The sequence below is a fragment of the Sus scrofa genome, chromosome 2 (assembly GCF_054392235.1).
Source record: "Sus scrofa isolate SSC_HxYL_T2T_F1_AM1 chromosome 2, Sscrofa_HxYL_maternal_Yorkshire_Landrace_v2.0, whole genome shotgun sequence".
Classification (NCBI taxonomy): domain Eukaryota; kingdom Metazoa; phylum Chordata; class Mammalia; order Artiodactyla; family Suidae; genus Sus; species Sus scrofa.
The window spans coordinates 105,629,318-105,637,343 of record NC_139384.1 but is presented as its reverse complement, the minus strand read 5'-3'; positions in this window follow the sequence as shown (position 1 = coordinate 105,637,343).

Genomic DNA, 8,026 nt, shown 5'->3' with positions numbered 1-8,026 from the left:
AACTTTATTTCTAAACTTCTTTTACATTTTTCTAAAGATTGTATTGGTTGTCCTTTTTGAAATATTAATTTCATAATTTCATCTTTTAATATTTGTTTCACTAGAGGCAAAATCTATTCCTAGTTATAGACAGCAAGGCTAAATACAGATGGTAATTCCTTTCTTTTTACCACATGACTAGAAACATGACTAGAGTAAGAGGCATCCTAAAAGGAAGATAATAAGGAAATAAAACATGGATACATGGCTTCAGCCAGTCTGAAGCAGGCAGAAACAATCTGTGTGAATAATTATATTGAAGAATTAAATAAAACAAAATCTCACAATCAGATGCAGTAACAGAGAATTCCCAGCTCATACTCCTTCTCCAAATCCTTCTCCATATTTATCTTTTATACTATAAGACACTGATTAATTCTTGAATTGTTTTAAACTTTCTGACCACAAAAAGTGAAAATGTTAATCTTAGTTGCATTATGTTAGGAAAGAGATACATTCAATATTCTATTACAATATCAATATTATGTTAATATATCAAGCTCTTTGTTTCTTATTCTAAATCACATGGCTATGACTTTGGACATTTGGGCATTTGGGGAGGCATATTGACATGATATTGGCCCATACTTGTTAGGTAGAATTTATATTTATTTTCAAAACATTAAGGAATTTTTAGTTGATTTTTTCTGAGTTAAAAACATTTTAATGTGGCCTTGATTAAATATATATTAATTTAATAAATACATATTTATAAGCATTTTTGCTTTGAGCATTATTTTAGAAAGATTTTTAAATTTTATTAAAATTATATTTGAGTATCATTTAGAATATTTATCAAAGTATAGTATATTTTGTCATGTAGTAAGAAATGGAAATAAAGAAGAATATACTATTTTATACATGTAGCAATTTATACCAAAATATTTTTCAACTCAAAAATGTTCATAAGTTTGTGAAATCACCAGTATTCTACTTGCCTAATCAACTGAACTCTCAAGTTCCATAATTTTTCAGTCTTTCCTAGTGTATTCTTTTTTAAAAGTTTTTATTAGAGAGTAGTTGATTTACAATGTTGTATTAGTTTCAGTTGTATAGTAAAGTGAATCAGTTACACATACATATAATCCATTCTTTTTTCTGATGTAGGTTATTATAGAACATGGAATAGACCTCCCTTTACTTTAAGTAGTTTCTTGTTAGTTATCTATTTTTATATCTACTATCTATTAGTTACCTATTTTATATATATATACTGTTGGTATATATACATATACCAACTGTGTATATAAATGCTCCCAATTTATTCCCCTAGGCCCCCAGAGATTACCCTTTGGCAACCATAAGTAAAATTTTGAAATTGTTAGTTTCTGTTTTATAAATGAGTTCTTTTGTATTGTTTATTTATTGATTTATTTTTAATTTTTATTTTTTATTCCTCAAAATTTATTATGTTTATAGTTGTACAATGATCATCATAATACAGTTTTAAGGTATTTCCATCCCACACCCCCAGCACATCTCCCCACACCCCAAACTGTCTCCTTTGGAAATCATAAGGTTTTCAAAGTCTGTGAGTCAGCATCTCTTCTGCAAAGAAGTTCATTGTGTCCTTTTTTCAGATTCCACATGAAAGTGATAGCATTGGATGTTGGTGTCTCATTGTATGGCTGACTTCACTTAGCATGATAATTTCTAGGTCCATCCATGTTGCTAAAAACACCAGTATTTCGTTCCTTCTAGTGGCTGAGTAATATTCCATTGTGTATATGTACCACAACTTCTTGATCCACTCCTCTGTCAATAGACATTTAGGTTGTTTCCATGTCTTGGCTATTGCAAATAGTGCTGCAATGAACATTGGAGTACATGTGTCTTTGCGAGTCATGGTTTTCTCTGGATAGATGCCCAAGAGTGGCACTGCTGGATCAAATGGTAGTTCTATTTGTAGTTTTCTGAGGAATCCCCATACTGTATTCCACAGTGGTTGCACCAATTGAAAATCCTACCAACAGTGTACTAGGGTTCCTTTTTCTCCACACCCTCTCCAGCACGTATTGTTTGTAGACTTTTTGTTGATGGCCATTCTGGCTGGTGCAAGGTGGTAGCTCATCGTGGTTTTGATTTGCATTTCTCTAATAGTGAGTGATGTTGAACATCTTTTCATGTGTTTTTTGGCCATCCATATGTCTTCTTTGGAGAACTGTCTGCTTAGATGTTCTGCCCATTTTTTGATGGGGTTGTTTGTTTTTTGGCATGGAGCTGCAGAAGGTGTTAATAAATTTTGGAGATTAATCCCTTGTCAGTTGATTCACTTGCAAAGATTTTCTCCCATTCTGTGGGTTGTCTTTTCATTTTGTTTAGGGTTTCCTTTGCTGTGCAGAAACTTTTAAGTTTGATTAGGTCCCATTTGTTTATTTTTGTTTTTATTGTTAATACTCTTAAGAAGTGGATCTGAGAAGATGTTGCTGTCAGTTATGCCAGACAATGTTTGGCCTATGTTTTCCTCTAAGAGTTTTATAGTGTCTGGTCAGATCAGTGGAACAGGATAGAAAGCCCAGAATTAAACCCACACACCTACAGCCAACTAATCTATGACAGAGGAGGCAAGAAAATACAATGGAGAAAAGACAATTTGTTCAATAAGTGGTGCTGGGAAAACTGGACAGCCACATGAAAAAGAATGAAATTAGAACACTCCCTAATACTATACACAAAAATAAACTCAAAATGGATTAAAGATCCAGCACTTACTGTTTGCAGACTTTTTGATGATGGCCATTCTGGTTGGTGTAAGGTGGTAGCTCATAGTGGTTTTGATTTGCATTTTTCTAATAATGAGTGATGTTGAACATCTTTTCATGTGTTTTTTTTGGCCATCTGTATGCCTTCCTTGGAAAAATTGTCTGTTTAGATCTTCTCATTTTTTTGATGGGGTTGTTTGTTTTTTTGGTAGTGAGCTGCAGAAGGTGTTAATAAATTTTGGAGATTAATCTCTTGTCAGTTGATTCACTTGCAAAGATTTTCTCCCATTCCATGGGTTGTCCTTCCATTTTGTTTAGGGTTTCCTTTGCTGTGCAGAAACTTTTCAGTGTGATTAGGTCCCATTTGTTTATTTTTGTTGTTATTTTCATTACTCTAGGAGGTGGATCTGAGAAGATGTTTCTGTCATTTATGCCAGACAGTGTTTGGCCTTTGTTATCCTCTAAGAACTTTATAGTGTCTGGTCTTACATTTAGGTCTTTAATTCATTTTGAGTTAATTTTTGTTTATGGTGTTAGGAAGTGTTCCAATTTCTTTCTTTTCCATGTGGCTGTCCAGTTTTCCCAGCACCACCTATTGAACAGGGTGTCTTTTCTCCATTGTATATTCTTGCCTCCTTTGTCATAGATTAGTTGACTGTAGGTGCATTGGTTTAGTTCCTATGCTTTGTAGTAAAGTTTGAAGTCAGGGAGCCTGATTCCTCCGGCTCCATTTTTCTTTCTCAAGGTGGCTTTGGCTATTTTGGGTCTTTTGTGCTTCCAAACAACCTTTAAAATATTTTGTTCGAGTTCTTTGAAAAATGTCCTTGGTACTTTGATAGGGATTGCATTGAATCTGTAGATTGCCTTGGGTAGTATAGTCATTTTGATAATATTGATTCTTCTGATCCAAGAGCATGGTGTTTCTTTCCATCTGTTTGTGTCACCTTTGATTTCTTTCATCAGCATCTTACAGTTTTTGGAGTACAGCTCTTTTGTCTCTTTAGGTAGGTTTATTCCTAAGTATTTTATTGTTTTCAATGTAATGGTTAAATGGGGTTGTTTCTCTAGTTTCTCTTTCTGATCTTTCGTTGTTAGCATATAGAAAGGCACTTGATTTCTGTATATTAATTTTGTATCCTGCAACTTTGCCAAATTCATTGATGAGCTCTAACAGCTTTCTGGTAGTCTTTAGGATTCTCTAGATATAGTATCATGTCATCTGGAAATAGTGATAGTTTTATTTCTTCTCTTCCAATTTGGATTCCTTTTATTTCTTTTACTTCTCTGATTTCCATGGCTAGGACTTCCAAAGCTATGTTGCATAGGAGTGGCAAGATCTGCTCAGAAATTTTAACCAGAAGTTTTAACTATGTTCATACACTAGAACACTCACTGTATCTTTATAAATCTTCTAAAGGTTCCAAAACTACTAGACTTTTTGCCCAAGTTTTATCAGTTATCTCTGATTTACTTGAAGTTTGCCTTCTAATACTGTGCTCAAAACAATTTATTTGGACGGTATTTCCTAAGCTCATATATATTCAAAGCTATTTGGCATAGCCTTTATACTTGAAGTAAACTTGATTGGAAATATAATCATGGCTTTACACATTGTTTCCTTTGTTAATTGTAAGTTATATTAAATAGTCTTCAAAGTCCAATGATTCTACTGATGTGCCTCTGTGGATTATTCTGGGACAGTTTTATCTGCTAAAATTTTGCCCTTTCAATTTGAAATTTTACATGGGTATGTTTGTTTCAAGTAAGTATTCACTGATAGATTTAAAAAACTATACTGTCCTATTGTTTTATCTTTCTTTTTCTGAGGCTCAAGTTATATATTGTTGGATATCTTTTGTGTGATTTATATATCTATCATTTTTCCTAAAATCATTTTTTATTCCTACTCAGTTTCTTTCATTTTACTTCTTGCATGTTTATCCTATCATACTGTGCTTCTGTGCTCTTAGTAATCATCATCTATTTCTCAAAGTTTTATTGGGTACTAATAAATTTTTCACATTAAGAGTTAAGACATAGGGAGTTCCCATTCTGGCTCAGTGGTTAACGAATATGACTAGCATCCATGAGGACACAGGTTTGATCCCTGGCCTTGCTCAGTGGCTTAAGGATTTGGCATTGCCATTAGCTGTGACGTAGGTCACAGACGTGGCTCGTATCCTGAGTTGCTGTGGCTGTGGTGTAGGCTGGCAGCTATAGCTCCAGTTTCATTACCACTGAGCCATGACGGGAACTCCCCTGCTTGATTTCTTTACTTGATGTATAATTGACCTATCACACTTAACCAAATCCTAAATTTATCCAGAAAACTCTTTCCTCCTAGTCTCTCCCAGATCAATTAATGAGGAAAGATCCACACAATTGCTCTCTAATAATTTTTTTTTAATTTTGTTTTCTTCATCCCTCACATCCAATCTATCATCATGTCTTGTTGGCTCAATTCAAACTATATCCCTGAACAGTCTACCTCCTTCATCTCCAACTGTTATATAGAGCCATTATCATCTCTCATCTGGGTTACCCAAGTGACTTCCTAATTTGCTGTTTCATGCTCTTTTACTCTTATGATACATCTAAAATGATCTTTTAAAAATAGGAAGTAGATCATGTTATACCTCTACCTAAATATGTGCACTGGCTTCTATTGCTATTGGAAAAAAAATAAAACCTCTTCTCATAAACCTAGAAGGTCATAAATAACCTCCCTAACTATCCAACTTCATCATCTAGAATTTTCCCTGTTGTCTGTTGGGCTCCAGTCCAATTCATCTCCCTCCAAGTTCATGTTTACCTTAGAACATTTACCCTTGCTATAACTTCTATCTGGAATTTTCTACACTCACACCATTCTAATGCTTCAACCAAAATTGTCATATCCTTAATTGAGGCTTTCTCTGACCATCCTATTAAATTTTTTAGTCTTCCCTCCATAAATCACCCCATCATAGAGCCCTGTTTATTTTTTCATGGAATTTACCACAAATTCTTCTTATTTATTTTCTCTCTCCCCCTACTGTCATGTGATTTCCATGAGAGTAAGGACCTTGTTTGTCTTCCTCATCAATGTCCTCAGTACCAATAAGGGCTTGACATATTCATATTAATTCAGTAGACATTCAAAAGATATTTATTGAGGGTATGTTTGATCAAATGAATGAATCAGTGATTCCAAACAAGTACATAGCATTCTTCCAATCATAATAATACCTCGCTTATTATGTTTTAAAGTAATTTGCCATTATAATAAAAAGTGAAGAAGACAATATAATTAGTTTGTTTAGTATCTTTGTGCCCCATTCTCATCCTTTAGAATAATTCAGATAACTTTTCTCTTGTAATAAAAATCTCATTGAATTTTTCATTGTTCAGTAGAGAAATCATATCCCAAATAAAAGAAAGCTTTTTAAAAATTCTCAAGTGAAATGAAAGAGTTTTTTTTTTTTTTAAATTCCACAAAGAAAGAGAACATGAATCTCTAGTATCCTCAGCCTTGGGTGTGGAAAGGGCCAAGATTGCTGGGTGGAGTGACGATTACTCTGCAAATGGGCCTGCATTGAGATCTGTGCTCCCTAAACCTGACGAAAGGAAATAAAGCAAGAAAAAGGCAGATTAAGAGAGCATCAAGGTGGCCAAACAGCTTGATTTACTCTCACATCTCAGAAACTTTCATTAAGATTTACATCATGATGCTGACCTAAGTGGCAAAGCAATTTTTTCATAGCTGAACAAAAAAGCTAATACTCTCCAGTTGGGTCAGGTAACCTTTTTCTTGCTCACAGCAAGTAATGGAGTTTGCCTCATGTGAATGAGACTGACCAACACACATATATCGCTGCATTCCTGCAAAGCAGGTTCCCCGTGTGATAAATCTGCACTCCACTTATTAAGGTTTTTTTAAAGCCCTTTTTTGTTTTATTCATTTTTCTTATTGAGACTAAGAAAGGCTATAAGCACACTTTTTAATGCATAGGCTGACATTAATTTTCAAAAGCACCTGAAGTAAAAATGACCCAATACTTCAGGAACCAAGTTCCTAAAATAAAACTAAAAAACAAGACACACACACACACACACACACACACACACACGCAGAGATTGCAGTAGTATCAGAAATTAGTTAGAATGTTGTTGTTTGTGGCTGATTTCAGAAAGGCTGATTTTTATAAGTGAGAAACATCACAGAAAGACAAATAGAAACAAAGTGACTCCCTTAAAAATTTGCATTAACATTCGCAAAGCAAGAAAACATAATAATCACAGGGTAAATTAGTGAATGACACTAATAATATTGAATAAAGTTGGGGCTACAGCCATCTTAGCTAAAGAAAGCTCATAAGCTAGCTAAAGAAAGCTCATAAGCTAGCTAAAGAAAGCTCACAAGCTAGCTAAAGAAAGCTCACAAGCTAAGTCCTTCTAGTCTTGTCCTAACCATTTGGGGAATTTCTTCTTCCTAACTGTAACCAGCTGGTTCTCTCTGGCTACTGCTGATTCCTATGGTGTCTCCATTGGAATGTAAAAAAGAAAAAAATATTCTTTTCTCAGGAAAGAAGGTTTAGAGGAGTGTTATTTATTTTGATATAATAATATCAAACTTATTTTACATAAATTGTACAATCAAGTAATTGAATTTAAGATAAAAGAAAATTGGAAATTAAGGGTCACATCTATAGGAGATAATTTGTTATAAAATAGTCATTTCTCTTGCTATTATGGACATGACATTCTTTGTGGCAGTTCTGATGCTTACTTGTTCCAGTATCGTAATTTTTATAGAAAAGGTAATTGCACAGAAACACTGTCTTAAACATGAATGACTTCAAGTTTTTAATAATTTGTAGTTTTTAGATGTAACATTCTCCAATGAGAAAGGAAACTGGAAAAGTCAAATATATACTGAAACTACAAAAGTATTTATAAATCTGCCTTATAAATGATTACTGCAAATATACTGCAGTACTGCAACAGGAATCACACCACACTTTAGAAAACAACTGCAAGTTTTTTAATTCCTCATATATTGATGTCCCATCAATATCACACTCCTTTACCATGTCCATTGTTAAATTTCAAATGTAAACTTTTACATAGCTGAACTATTTAATTTTTCTGTAATTCTTCAAGTTATACATGTCATCTAGAGCTGTGCTTCTCAAATCTTAATATGCATATAAAAAGCATGGGATCCTGTTAAAATGCAGTTTATGTCTCAGGGCCGGAGAGTCTGCATTTCTAAAAATGTCTCGGACTGTGGACCACCTAGAAGG